Source organism: Pogona vitticeps, chromosome 6 (assembly GCF_051106095.1).
Source record: "Pogona vitticeps strain Pit_001003342236 chromosome 6, PviZW2.1, whole genome shotgun sequence".
Taxonomy (NCBI): Eukaryota; Metazoa; Chordata; class Lepidosauria; order Squamata; family Agamidae; genus Pogona; species Pogona vitticeps.
The window spans coordinates 49,362,103-49,377,447 of record NC_135788.1 but is presented as its reverse complement, the minus strand read 5'-3'; the positions used below and the strand labels follow the sequence as shown (position 1 = coordinate 49,377,447).

At 40.2% G+C, this 15,345-nt stretch overlaps 1 long non-coding RNA gene across 1 annotated transcript in view; it reads right to left on the bottom strand.

The window, feature by feature from the left end:
• The window catches only part of LOC144583499 (uncharacterized), a 53,493-nt gene that overhangs the window by 18,351 nt on the left and 19,797 nt on the right, over nt 1-15,345 (bottom strand). The gene's annotated exons all lie outside the window — the stretch shown is intronic.

Sequence of the window (15,345 nt, the reverse complement as noted above, 5' to 3'; positions counted from 1 at the left end):
TCACTGTGGCAAATTTTAAGCTTTCCCAGGAAATGCTTTTTTATGAACTTTGTCCTTCCAGCAACCATTGACACAAAGAATCAGCTACCCAGAGGAGACTTCTTAGGAAGAAGTGGAATAACACTGGACCAGGTCATATGAGTTATTAAGAAGCGATTTGGCTCAAAAAAGAGTTTGGTCTCTATGATACATTGGACACTATCAGTGTTTTCGAGATTAGTGATTTTCAGTTTCTATCAGAAGCAAGGATTCACATCCAGATTCTGTCCAAACTGGTGTCAGATGTGTCTGAAACACCCTCCGAAAACTTCTAGGTCTGTTAAGAATCCAAGGAAAAACAGAGTCCAAAAACCAAAAATTTAAAAATCCCATAAGCACCTCCACAAGCTTTTGGAGCCTTTGGCCTAAAATTTCTCCCCAAATCCCTTTGTCAGTTGCAAAGCTCTGAAGGCAGCAGTTGGAAGATCTGCTCTTGAAATCTTTTAAGGTTTTGGCTCTAATTTTAAAAATACTGTCAATGAACAATTATAAAGTCACAAATGTTATAAGAATAACAACATATGAAGTGATAACAACAAATATAACAACTGCAACCAGAATGGATTCAATGTTGCTCTCACTTAGGGCAGACTGATTGATTAATGGGGCTTAATTTCATCATGGGTTAAATACCATTGATTTTAATGGGTCTAGTCAAAGGGAATTTTGTTCAATTGATAATAATAAGAGGGGGGTGTTAAATGCAACGAAGAGAAATATGCAATTTAAAGATGGAATGAAAGGGAACCTGCATAATTCGTATCTTAATAAAATCATATCCTTGACTTTCCTCATGTGGAGAGTGACATTCCTGAAGAGGAGAAACTCCTGTATATGTGTGGGCTTCGCACATGAGCAAGAACTAAAAATTCAGAGTTCCTGCTCATATATACATATGATTAGGAGTATCTCCTCTCCAGATATGTCACTCTTTACATGGACAAAGCAACAGTGAAGAAGGGAGGGGGTACCCATTCTAGTGTAAGAATATTGATAACAGCTGGGGAGGTAACAATTGGAAAGGGCCCTGAACACTTCAGGGTGGTGACAAGATGGACTGAAATTATGAGTCAATAGTGACTTCCCTGAATAGTATACCCACAGGCGTGAGTATGCAAGAGCAGAGCAGGGCCGTTGAGGAAGGACATTTGGGAGATCACTCATTCAAAGGGTTGCTGTAAGTTGGGGGCTACTTGATGGCACATAACAAGTGAACTCTCAAAAGGAAACCTCCCCCCCCGCCTTATCTGATCAAGCCCATATGTGTCAATTCGCTTCTCAGTCTGTCTGCTGATGATTTGCTCATGGCTGACTATGAAAGAAAAGCTGAAAAGGAGACTTGACTTTGCTGCTTTTGTTGGAGAGCTTTCAATGCAGTGCTCAGCTGATCACTTTCTTCCTCAAACGACAGGAGTACTCCAATACTTGACAAAATGCATTTTAAAAAAAATAATTAGAGAAATAAAAAACATGTTATAAATAAATATAAAAATACACCAGCATTTATACCATTTATTGTTATTGATTTTATTGGATTTCTACCACAAACACAAGATGAATTTTTGCAGTACTTAATGTACTTTTGAAAATATGTCTCAGTACAAAACAGACAACTAGGCTGTGGCCTAAGTATTATGTACTTAGTGGCTGACTTTTCCGGCGTGGAAGCAGTCACAAGGAAGATAAATGTGCTTCTGTGTACACACAGTGAAGGAAAACGGTCATTTGGATACCTACAATATGTTACTTACTGATAAGTGGCCATACTTTGGCTACAGCAAAAAGGGAAACTGTGAAATTAGCCCAGATTTACCCTATTCCAGTAAGCTGACTGTTCTTCAGAAGCATCCATGAGTCACTCTTTCAGATTGTATGTTTGGCACAAGACTGAGCACAGCTGCATCCAGTGTTTGGTGACCCAAAGGCATGGATTATCTTTTCAGTGAAATACGTTTTTCAACATACAACAGCATGCTTGTGGCCATCTGTAGCACACCAGGACCTCTGGCTTGGGGTATATTATTATTCTCCAAACAGGGGAATAATAAAGTCATTTTCTTAAGAAACTATTCATCCATCCATCACTACAACACAATTGAGTTACTGCACCACAATATTTCATTTCCACCTTTTTGCATATAAGGTTACTAGAACATCAAACCAAAGTGAAACCTGTGAGGTGGAAGGGATATGCATGTCAATATTTAAAAGTACAAACCCTTCTGCTTTGTAGCTCCCAAAAATTCTGGTTGCTCCTGAAACTCAGAGAAGATAAAAAATTAAGTCATGTATCCAGTCCTATTTCCAAGGACAGTGTTTTCTATAAAAATGGGACAGTACTTGTCATGTCTGTGCTCTCCATCTCTATTCCAGTTTATTCCAGTTGAATTTACTTACTCTCAAGCTACACAGGGTGATTATCCTTTTATTTTATTTTTTGTTCCTCCCCATTTTGGGACCTTTGATTACGTTCACTTTATATATGAACTAAGTAGAAGCTTCTGTTTAACCTTCACACTTGATCATAGCCTTAAGACAGTGGTCAGGGAATGGGGTAAATTAGCCCAAATGGGATAAAAATAAAAATCCTGGGGGTAATGAGCAGAGTGCTACCCCCCACCCCCAACTCCTACCCCCTGCAGCCGAACCTCAAACTGGAAGCCACCTGTCCCTGCTATCTTCTTTGGTTGCAACACTTGTAAATCTGTTCTTTCAGAAATTGGAGATAAGGCTGCTTGATTGGTTACAGCTGTAACACAGCCCTGGACAGTCAATCTGGCTTGTGAAAGACTGCTTCCACCAGAGGTTACTGCAAGCACAACGAGGAAAAGCAGCAATTAAGAGGGAAAGAAGGTTCAAGAGAGACAGGTGGCTTCATCAGCTTGTTTAAATGTATGTAGAAAATGGGGGGAGGGATGGGTCGGTGGGTGGGTGTATGTGTGTATGAGGGAGAGAGAGACTGACTCAAAACTATAAAAAAAGGAACAGGCAAACAGGACGGAAGGGTTGAATTAAGGGGGAAAAGAGTGGCTTCATCAAGCTTGTTTAACTGTAATGAGAGGAAGTGGACATACTGAACTGAAGCAAGTAATTGTTGAAAACTGAGAGAGGAAGGGTTTGTGTTTGTGTGTGAGACACACACACACACACACACACACACACACAGAGACACACAGAGAGAGAGAGAGAGAGAGAGAGAGAGAGAGAGACTTGACTGTTTCTTAAAACCATGAAAAAAACCTTCTAAAATTTAATCTCCACTTCATTTAGCTCTGCAGTTTCTGCTGAGAGCAGAAGTCTGACGTGTGTAGCAATCATGTTTCTCTATTTCTCATCCCCAAAGCAGACAAGAGTATCATAGTTTATTCCCAAAATATGAATTCCAGTCTTTCTGCTCCTGGTACTGCTTTGACTGCAGCACCAAATAAAATACTGTGGGTTTCTTTGTTGAATCAGTCCATTTCATGTGCAGTCTTCCTCTTTTCCAAATGCATTGCACCTTTTCCTGCATTGCTGCCTTTTCCAGTAAGCTTATCTTCTAGTAGTACAGTACCCTTTGTTTGGTTATTTTAGCTTGTAGTGAAAGTCCACATTTAATTTGCTTTACTTATCTTTCCAACAAGTCATAATAGGTTTGTCATCGCTTTCCTCCCAAGAAGCAGGTGTCTTTTAATTTCGTGGCTGCTGTCCCCATCTGCAGTGATCATGGAGCCCAAGAAAGTAAAATCTCTCACTGCCTGCATATCTTCCCCTTCTATTTGACAGGAGGTGATGGGACCAGTGGCCATGATCTTAGTTTTTTGGATGTTGTGCTTCAGACCATTTTTGGCACTCTCCTTTTTCACCCTCATTATGAGGTTCTTTAACTCCTCCTCACTTTCTGCCATCAGAGTGGTATCATCTGCATATCTGAGGCTGTTGATATTTCTTCCAGCAATCTTAATTTCAGTTTGGGATTCCTCCAGTCCAGCCTTTCACATGATGTATTCTGCATATGAGTTAAATAAGCAGGGAAACAATATACAGCCTTGTCTTACTCTTTTCCCAATTTTGAACCAATCATTTGTTCCATATCCAGTTCTAACTGTTGCTTCCTGTCCCACATATAGATTTCTCAGGAGATGTATAAGGTGGCCAGGCACGCCCATTTCTTTAAGGACTTGCCATATTTTGCTGTGGTCCACACAGTCAAAGGCTTTTGCGTAGTCAATGAAGCAGAGGGTGATGTTTTTCTTGAACTCTCTGGCTTTCTCCATAATCCAGCGCATGTTAGCAATTTTGTCTCTAGTTCCTCTGCCCCTTCGAAATCCAGCTTGTACTTCTGGGATTTCTTGATCCACATACTGCTGAAGCCTACCTTGTAGGATTTTGAGCATAACCTTGCTAGCGTGTGAAACTAGTGCAATTGTACGGTAGTTGGAGCATTCTTTGGCACTGCCCTTCTTTGGGATTGGGATGTAGACTGATCTTTTCCAGTCCTCTGGCCTGAGTTTTCCATTGATGATGATAAAAAATAGCGCACTGGTCCTTTGATATTGGGCTGTGGCACCAGAGTGGGTGACATGACCTTTAGCGTAGTTTGTTCCTTTTTGCACACCACACACAGAATGATTAAAGAGGTAGGAACCACCACCACCAGCTCTGCCTTGGCTGTCTCTAGCAACCATGTCATTGCTAGCACCACTATGGCAGCCAGCTGATGATGATTAAATCCTCTGCAAGCTAGCAAAAATTTAATGCAACTTGCTAGGCACGTTGGACACCTTACTACTCCCTATACCGTCCCATGGCTGGTGTGCAATGTGTTCCAGCAAAAATAGTGCACATCTTTATTAAATTTGGTGCATCCTGCTAGTTTGGTACATAGCCTGGCAGCCATTGATACTGATGAAATATCCTGCTAGTTCGGTACACAGTCTGTGTAGATTCAATAATATTTTTAATTCAAATAATGTATGATTTCCTTCCTTTCAAATCAAGGGGGTAATGTCGGCATATATAAAGTTCTTGGAGGGGATAGAAGGTAAAAAAAGTTCCCTGACCCCTGCCTTAAGAGGCCAAGAAGAAGGATGTGGTACACTTTCTAACAGAATGCCCTCTGTATGCAGATCTGTGGGACCAATATCTTAGACCCTTAACAAATGAGATCAAGAACATGTCCCCTCTATGCACCGTCCCTATTTCTGCTAGCTGGCACAGATAACTATATATGATACAGGATTGCTAAATTTGTTAAATGAACCATGAGAACTTAGAACCTATTGCCTGCTTCCTAAGTTCTTCAAGTTAATCTTGCATTTTGATTCTTTTTTGGAGAATGCTTATTTTACTATTTTATTACTATTATTTTATGCTTTTTATGCTTGTTTATATATACTTACATGAGATGCCAAATACTAATTTGAAGATGGGTTTAATCTATGCTCTTGCATATAGCCTCATTGGCTACAAAGCAATAATTAGATTTCGTTAACCTCCATAAGCTATTTGCAGGATTTACCCAGGGTTGCACCATTCTTCCATCCATTCATTTAGTTTAAAGACATCACTCCTCTTCACTACACACATCAGTAAAAGCATTTCCTAACTGAAAGAAACAAAAGAACAGAACAGAAAGAATGAGTACCTGTATTTGTCTACTTATTTTATACTGCTTTTCCACACCTACACCAAGCACTCATGGCAGCTAACAAATATCACTAAAGGAAATTAAACAAAAAACACATTAAAATAATTGTAGTAATAAATAATGAAAATGTGAATTAATATAGATGGGTGAAGGAAGGAAGGAAGGAAGGAAGGAAGGAAGGAAATAAATGACTTCCAAAAACTTAAGGCATAAGACAGTATTTAACTATTCAGTTTCTTTTTTCTTTTCTTTTCTTTTTCATTAGTACTGATCCTGCTAAGATTTGCTAGTTAAGATTTTCTTTTTAAAAAGTTAGGACTCTTCCAGAAAGAACATTTATTCTTTTTGATGTTCCTGAATCTATTCTGATCTTATTGGATGTTTTCCCCACTATTCATTCAATGTGAGCCTTGTCTTAATTAGAACAGTGACAAAATCCATGACTTTCCACACTTTTTTTTACCAGGGGGTGTTGACAAGTATTAAGCCTTACCCAGAAAACATTGAGCTAGGATGCTGTAAATTGCAGGATGTATTGGGCAATTTGTCTACATTAAATGGTGCAAAAATCAACTACCTATGATTTTAACTTATGTTTCATTTTCAGGTCCAAAGTGAACATGGCAGCACCTCCCGAAAAGTTCAGTATGGAAGAGCATAGGACCATAAATAAGTTCTTCAAGGGAAAAGTGTGAAGCAGATCCATGATGAAATGTCACAAACTGTGGGTGGCAGTGGCCCTTCATATGCAACAGTTGAATGTTGGGTTGTCAGTTTTAAAATTGGCCATTTCAGTGTTGAAAATGAGAAACCAAGTGGAAGGCCTGTTTCTGTCTCTTGTGCCTGCAAATGTGAAAGCCATCCATGACATGATCATGGAGGACCGCTGAATATCAGCCAAAAGTATTGCTACATATTTGAGAATATCATGTGAGAGAGTTGGTGCCATTATCCACAACGACTTGGAAATGAGGAAGCTGGCAGCAAAGTGGATCCCCAAACTTTTGACAACCAAACAAAAGAGGAAACGTGTGGAGTCATTGGTGGCTGTTTTGGAACATTTTGCAAGAAATGAGTCAGATTTCCTGGGCAAACTGATGATGAGACATGTTATGATCCTGAGACAAAGGAACAGTCTAAGGAATGGAGGCACAGTGGGTCCCTTAGGCCAAAGAAGTTCCGAGTGCAAAGGTCGGTGCAGAAGCAAATGGCAACAGTTTTTTGGGATAAGAAGGGAGTTCTGCTGGTGGACTACCTCCAAAATGGTTCAACCATCAATGCAAACTATTACTGTGCTTTATTGATGAAGTTGAGGCAAAACGTTGAGGAAAGTTCTCCAAAGGTGTCATCCTGTTGCACACGGCAGGTGAAACAATGGCAAAACTGACCTCCTTAGGCTTTCAAGTGATGCCCCATCTACTCTATTCTCAAAACCTGACTCCTCCTGACTACCATCTGTTTCCCAAACTCAAAAAACACTTAAAGGGACAACGATTTGGGAGTGTTATGGAGGCAACTAATGCTGCAAATGAGTGGTTACACCAGCAATCAGAAGAATTTTATTTGCAAGGACTTAAGAAGCTGCAGGACAGATGTTGCAAGTGCATTGACTTCCTGGGGGAATATGTAGAAGAGTGTGGCAGTTATAGCTTCCTAGCTCATTTTTTTCTGGGCAAGGCTCAATACTTGTCAACACCCCCTCGTATATGTGGTCACAGACCCAAATTTAAAAACTTCAACAGAACAAAATAATAAATAATAATTAAAACATGCTTTTGTCCCCTTTTATTTTATTTTATGGGGTTTCAAAAAAAATTCTTTTTTTTTAACCTCAGTTTGTACTAGAGACAGAGTCTAGTGCTATGCTGTTTTCCAAATGTTGATTTCTACAGACACAGGGCTTAGCAACATTTACATTTGTCCTGCAGTAAGCTGCATTCTAAATTTGTTGAATTTAAAATAACATGACTATTTGAAATGCTGTTTGCGTTCTCACCTGAGAGATGGCTGCAACAGCAGTCCCTGTGTGAGGTTGTCTGGGTCTCTTCCCCCAACCAAAAAAAGAGCATGCCATAAATTTTGAGGAAAACATGGGTGTTTGAGGAGGGATCTGAAGGAAATGAGACATGACACATCACAGAGGTATTTGGAGAGGGGCACCCAAGACAGAGTGAAGAACAAGGCAATTATTTGATGAACAGAATAGTTCTAGCTGAACATGAGACATGAGGGTTGCAGGCAGGGATGTCACCATAAAAGAGTGGAGAGCCAATGGTGAAAATAAGATGCTTCCTTCACTTGATAATGTCTTTGTGTGAGAATAAGGTAGTCTGAATAATTCAAAAGTAGCAGAAATTCCTGTGATGCTCAACATTACAAATATCTAAGGAGGAATTTGTATATTGTATATTAAATGAGAGCTTGTACTTCTAGTTTTTATATCTGTTTGCCCTGAAACAATTAATTGTTATAATATAATTCTCTAAAATTTGCTTTCTACTAGAACTAGTGGATGTGGTGGCGCTGTAGGTTAAACCGCAGAAGCCTCTGTGCTCCAAGGATGGAAGACCAGCAGTCATAAGATCAAATCCATGCGGCAGAGTGAGTTCCCGTCACTTGTCCCAGCTCCTGCCAACCTAGCGGTTCGAAAGCATGTAAAAATGCAAGTAGATAAATAGATACCACCACAGTGGAAGGTAATGGCACTCTGTATCTAGTTGCACCGGCCACATGACCACGGAAACTGTTTACAGACAAATGCTGGCTCTACAGCTTGGAAACGGGGTGAGCACCACCCCCTAGAGTTGGACACGACTGGATTAAATGTCAAGGGGAAACTTTACCTTTACCTAGAACTATACATGAATCCTCCCAGTTTGGCTTATACACTAATTCAGGGCTTTAGAATTGATTCTGATTTTGTCTTAAAGAATTTTTGTCCTATGCAATTTAATTTGTGCTTTGGATCCAGATTGATTTGGAAGGCTCCCAGTTGATCTGCACTGAAAAACCAAAATGCCTGTAACTCCATTCATACTAATTCCAAGGGGCTGGAAAACTGGGATTTCCATGAAGAAAAATATAAGCAAATTTCTATGGAACATATTAGTGGTGGTAGTCAGGCTGTTGCAAGATGAACGTGGTGCTTATCTTTAATTTAAAATTATGTGTATTAAGTTTTTTGGGTTTATTTCGAATTTGAAATCATGAATTGATTTTTTTGGTGTTGCTGGTGGTGGGAAAGGAGAAGTGTAGTTTCTGAAAAATAATGTAACTGTAATGTTAGGACATGTGAAAATCACTGAGCTATGCAAACCAAACTGACAGAGCTATATAAACTAAGCCATCAACAATAATATCATCAATAAATTCATGAATTCCAAATGAGTGACTCTCATAGAGGAGATAAAAATCAGAGGTGAAAGAGTGTTCTAGGTAACTATAACATTCTGGGCAAATGTTGATAGTGGGTAATCTCTTCTGTGAATTTCTTCTGGTCCACTACTAGAAGAATTTAATCAAAAATTCAAAACTCTGCAGGATAAACCTTACCGCGAATGGCAGCAAATCACTGTAGTTGCTGGGTGCATTTGTCTACCTGTTTAGCTGCCAGAAAATGGTTCCTCTCACACTAGGCTGCAGGTTAGAAAATAATTACAACATGCAGTCAGGTTACAGTGATGCCCCGTATAGCGACATTAATCAGTTCCAGGATTAACGTCGCTATCCGGATTCGTCGCTATGCGGGGGAGGAAACCCCAAACCCGGTAAGCGAAGATTCCCCCATCCGGCCGCCATTTTAGCTGCCCGGTAAGCAAGGGCAGGGCGCGAAAATGCTGTGGGTGGCCATTTTGCTGATCTGGTGGCCATTTTGGAACCGTCAATCAGCTGTTCTGCAAACATCGCGATGTGATTTTCAGCCATTGAGAACATTGCAATGCGATCGCATTAGCGATCGCAAAAAATGCATTGATATGCGGATTTGTCGTTAAACGGTGCACTCGTTAAGCGAGGCACCACTGTAATTTCAACTTGCTGCAATTCTTTCTAGATATAGAGTACTCAGAAGTGTTTTACCATTCCCTTCTTCTGCGTATGTGATGGGACTGTGCAGCTTGGCCAAGGCTACACAGGTTGGCTCTTCCCTCAGGAGCAACAGTGGGGAATTGAGCTGCCACCCTCTGGCTCAGCAGTCGGATATTCAGCTCACTGAGCTATCCAGCCAGCTGATTAACAGGTTACCAATTCTATATTATGTAGCATTCACCCTTATTATGTTAAGTGGTCATGCATATTCATGTTGCAGCCTAATATTGCTGAGAGGCGGAGCCGAGAGATATGTAAAAGAGGTGGAGTCAGAGAGAGTCAGTCGGAGTCAAGAGGGAGAAGAGAGTGGGGAGAGAGATAGGGTGTGGTATTAGGGAGATCTGAGGTGTGATTAGAGTGAAGAGTGAAATAGAACTGTTATAACTAATAGAAGGTTGATACTGATGATAAATAAACCTGTAGAAGTTACTTATGATTATTTATCAAACATTTGTAATCAATAAACTAGTTTTATTTAAAAGACAGTGAAGTTTGGACTTTCATCTCTATCCTTCCGTAAGTAACGTCTGTTGATTTAGTGATCAACTGGTGGCAGCGGGTGAAAAGGCGTATTAGTTTGCGTTTGTGTGCTCTGTGTTTGGGAAGTTAGGCAAGGGACATGAGGAGTGAACGGCACATATGTCTGAGCCCAATGCTGGGTTTATCTACCTTTTGTGCTGCTTCCACAATCATTTCGCCCAGAAGCAGTTTCATTTTCCCTTCTAAGCATTCCTTACCTCTGTGAGATCACAAAAAGTTGCTCCTTAACCTCAAGTTTTTGGTCATGAAAACAGGATGCTGATGACTTGAAAAACCCTAGGGCTTCTATGGGAACTTGCACACCAAACAAGAATGGATGACTTTTTGGAAACCAAAGACACTCTCACCCTTGCCATTTCATGAACTGTGTTGCCACTTCGACAGGCAGACCCAGAATCCCTCAGAAACCTTGAAGGAGATAGAATAGGGCTGGTTTTCAGTTGTGGGTATGAAGATGTCATTCTTGCATCACAGCTTTGGAGGCTAATTGGTTAAGTTTCATTAACCCAGTTTTTAATGAACCTTTTTTCGTTGAAGTCTTTGGTATGCAGTGCTGTTTCCCATATTCAAAACACACTGTTCTTGGAATTCCCCTAAATTTCAGAAGACGTTTGGCACTTTTTCTGATTCACAAAACACATACCGAACTCCTTTAGGCACATCATTTCAAACATATTTATCTAGTTATGGAACTAAATCCTTGTTACTTACTATCTCACTCTTTCTTTTAAGTCATGGTCTGCCCATAAATGGCATAAGGAACAAAATGGAGATTTTAAAGTACTATTAACATCAAGTGTAATTGTTAAATAAAATGTTTGACCAGAAGTGCTCTTTATCGAAAAGAAACAGAACACATTCATATTAATGTTCATAGTGCACAACAAGTGATCTTGATTCTACCTGGTACTGTGCAAACTAACTAATTAATTAATTGGATGATATACACATTTATGAAATTTCATAAACTAGTATACCATCTAATTAGTGCAGGGCACTACTTTTGGGCGGTTTATATCAAATGAAACAATCAATGTAAATACAGTAGTGCCTCGGCTTATGTACTTAATCTGTCCCAGACGATGTTCGTAAGTGGAAATGCTCATAAGTCGAAGCACCATTTTCCATTGAAATGCATGGGATTGCGATTAATCCATTCCAGCATTAAAAAAAAAAATTAAAATAAAAACGGAAAAGTTTTAAAAAAGCAAAAAGCAGCACCTTACCCCACTGCCTCCGCCTCCGCCGCTGCGGGAGGCAAGCCACTGGACCATGCCGGCCAGGCTCTGCCTCCCGGACCATGCCGGCAATGGAGGCAGTGGGGACGAACCCAGCGCTGGGAGGTAGAGCCCGGCCGGCATGGTCCGGCGGCTCGCCTCCCAGCAGCGGTGCAGGCAGTGGTTTGAATTTCCCGCCTTTTTCCCCTGCCTTTTTTCTTTTGTAAGTGGAAGCTCTGCTCACAAGTCAAAGCGGCGCTGTACGTAAGTTGAAATGTTTGTAGGTAGGGGTGTTCGTAAGTCGAGGCACCACTGTATAATATAACAAATAAGACACCAAATATCAAATAAAAACAAAATCCCAACATTTTGGGGTTCGTAGAGGTACAATGTGAGATTAACCACTTTCTTTGTAGAGTATCAAGATATTCACATGCATTTGGATTACAGTGGGACAACTGGAGTGTCCTGGCTTGACCGAGGATGTAATAGATTCTCCTCTCAAACATTAGAAAAAGATATGAAAATTACACTTGTATTTCTGTTATTCTATATGCATTGTTCTGCATGTAGTGGCAGCGAATTTTTTTATTCTTCCACCGTAGGGCTGTTTATTTTAACTCAGATGTGGAATTGATTCATTTAAATCTGTTCCCCATATATCAGCATTAATTTTTCAGGAGCCCTCCTGCTGGCTGTTTAATAACCACTTTTCCCTGGTTGGTAAGCCATTCAGGGTAATCAAGTGCTAGCATATTGTGACGGCTGAAAGAAAGTGAGCCATCCTTGACAGTAGCAGTGGCTAAAGAGAAAAGAGAGTGTTGTAGAGTGGAGGCGTCAAAGGAGAAAGAAATCTTAATAGAAGAGACAAGAAGGGTAGAAGAAACGAAAGGGAAGGTAGACATTTGCTTAGTGGAAGAAGGGGAGAAAGGAAAAGGGGAGGAGCTAAGGATGTCAGTTTGGGAGGAAGGTATAAATGTCCAGGGAGAGAGGAGGTTTAAAAGCAGATTGGAGTAGGAGGAATGGCCTGAGTACAAAAAGTAAGGAACTGCCACAAAATGTAAATAATTCTGTTGCTGTAAATAAAGATCACTGTCACTACCTCGCCCAGCAGCACTTTCCCTTACCAACTTTTGCTCAAGCCTCTTTTTTTTTTAAAAAAAAAAATTCTTGCATATGGTATAGCGAAAGAATAAAATGGCATTTCGCAGAAAAAAACACCTTTAAATAGATGTTTCCTTGCAGTCATCATTAAGAGCATAAGGGCAGATCTGACCTCCCTCTCCTCCTCCTGTCTCCAGTTTTAAAGAAGGTGTGGGGGACACCTAAAAACAAAGTTCTCCAGCCCAGACTCAGCAAAGGGAGAGCTGAAACAGACGAGGCTTGCAATGGGAGAGGGATATACACACACACACATGCACACACACAGAGTGAGTGGTGAAGGAGCTGCTGGAGGGATGGAGACTAGAGATGTGTGTCTCCCTGAACATGTGTCAGGCTGCCAGGAAAACTCTGAGGGTTTTTTTTTCTATGTGGCCTTCCATTCTTTCACTATACCAGAGGCAAGAATTTAAAAAACAAAATGAAACCAAAGAGGCTAGAGGTTGTACACGCTGGCACAAAACCCACATAACCACCGCATGACTTTAAGCTGAATTCAGAAGCCCTGATCCAGGATCCAATTTATTTCATTAATGTGACCCTGCTCAAAGAAATGCAGCCTTTCACAATAAGAACCCTAACTGTAACTTCCTACTACTTTATATTTCTGTATGTTTCTCCCTAAAGTCTATCAGTGCTGAAGGCCAGGCTGGCCCCATCCTGGTTGTCCTTCCACAAGCAAATGAAGATCTTTCTCTTCAGACAGTTGTTCCCTTAGTGACTGGCTGTCTGAGAGAGGTTTTTTTGTGGATTGTTGTGCCTTGTTGCTTTGAATCTTATGTTTTGGTATTGATTTTGTTTACCATTTTTGTGTAGGACTTGTTGGTTTCTTTCTAATATTTGTATACCTACTGTTTTTTAGCTTTTAAATATTGTGTCTTAATGATATAAGCCACATTGGGTCCTCTTTAAGGAGAAAGGCAGGATAAAAATATTTCAAATAAATAAATAAATAAATAAATAAATAAATAAATAAATAAATAAATAAATAAATAAATAAATAAATAAATAAATAAATAAACGTTCAACAGACTCCCTGCCCTAGCTAAAGGCAATACGTTTGTGGAAGCTTTCCCATGTGTATACACAGCTGGATGTATAAATACATGTACAAGCAGGTCTTGAGCCAGTGGCTTCGCTCTCCAGTCCAAAAATGGAGCTGTACAAGGTAAAGGTAAAGGTTCCCCTTGACAATTTTTGTCCAGTCGTGTTCGACTCTAGGGGGCGGTGCTCATCTCCGTTTCCAAGCCATAGAGCCAGCATTTTGTCCAAAGACAATCTTCCGTGGTTACATGGCCAGTGTGACTTAGACACGAAACGCTGTTAACTTCCCACCGAAGTGGTACCTATTTATCTACTTGCATTCGCATGCTTTCGAACCGCTAGGTTGGCGGGAGCTGGGACAAAGCGACGGGAGCTTACTCCATTGCGTGGATTCAATTTTACGACTGCTGGTCCTCTGACCCTGCAGCACAGGCTTCTGCGGTTTAGCCCGCAGCGCCACCACGTCCCAACATTAATTTAATTTAATTTAACAACATTAATTTAATGTTGTGTTTGTGTACAAACACAACATTAAATTAAAAAACCCTAACATTTTGTTGTGGGGAGAGCTGACACCTGCATCCAGTATATAGCAGCTCTCTCTCAAAAAGGAAACAAAAACCATAAAAATTAAAAAATCCAACAAGATTCTAAATGATTTGAGAAGATTCTTTTGTACATGTGTTTTCCAAACTCCAAGGATATTCCCCTGAGTCACAGGGGAGTATGAGGTACACTGATAGTAATACTGTGCTATACTGTCATACCTCCCACATTTTATCATTCTGGAGGCAGACACAGGTTAGATATATCTGGGAATACAGCCACAGCAATTAGGATACAGATACTATCCTTCCATATACTACAGTAATTATAAACTCAGAGAAGATTTATTCTTCTCCCCACCTCTAGAATGTTTTCAATAAAAAGCTTGAGGTTTTTCTCTTGAGCTGTCTAAAATAACAAAAGTACATTTTTGATTCTCCACTGCTCTCTAGCCTTCCCTACAGCTAGTGCAATCTTCTTTCCCTTTTACAGCTCTTCTTTTCTTTTTACTAAAGCTTAACCACAACCACAGCAAAGGGAAAGACTGCTTCCTGAGGGTCAAAATAGACATGAAAGGATATGTGTATACACTGCTGTTAATACATTTCTCATCCAGCAACAGGATTTCCTCAAAGATGCATCCTTCAGCAATTACACCTGCAAATGAAAGCCATGCCTTCAGTGACTAAGTGTGAAACAACACAGGCTGAAATACAAAATTCAGAAGAGCCCCGTGTCGCAGTGGTTCAAGCCTCTGCTGCTGACCCGAGTTTGATCCGATGGAATCAGTTTGCCACTCAGCATTCCATCCTTCCTGGGTCAATAAAATGAGTGCCAAGCTCACTATGGGCAATGTATTGTTGCATAATTTTGTTTTAAACTGGCTAGAGAGTGCTTTAGCATTACGTGGAAGTATATAAGATGAAAAACAACAACATACATTAGTGGAAAAAAAATCATGTGTTATAACAATCACATATTTTTCACCAGTGGAGAGAGCATCATTTCTAAGTGCATGGTAAATGTATTGTGTGACTTGATTCTGAGTTTTCATTGGATCCAAAACCCTTGCCATTAGGAAAT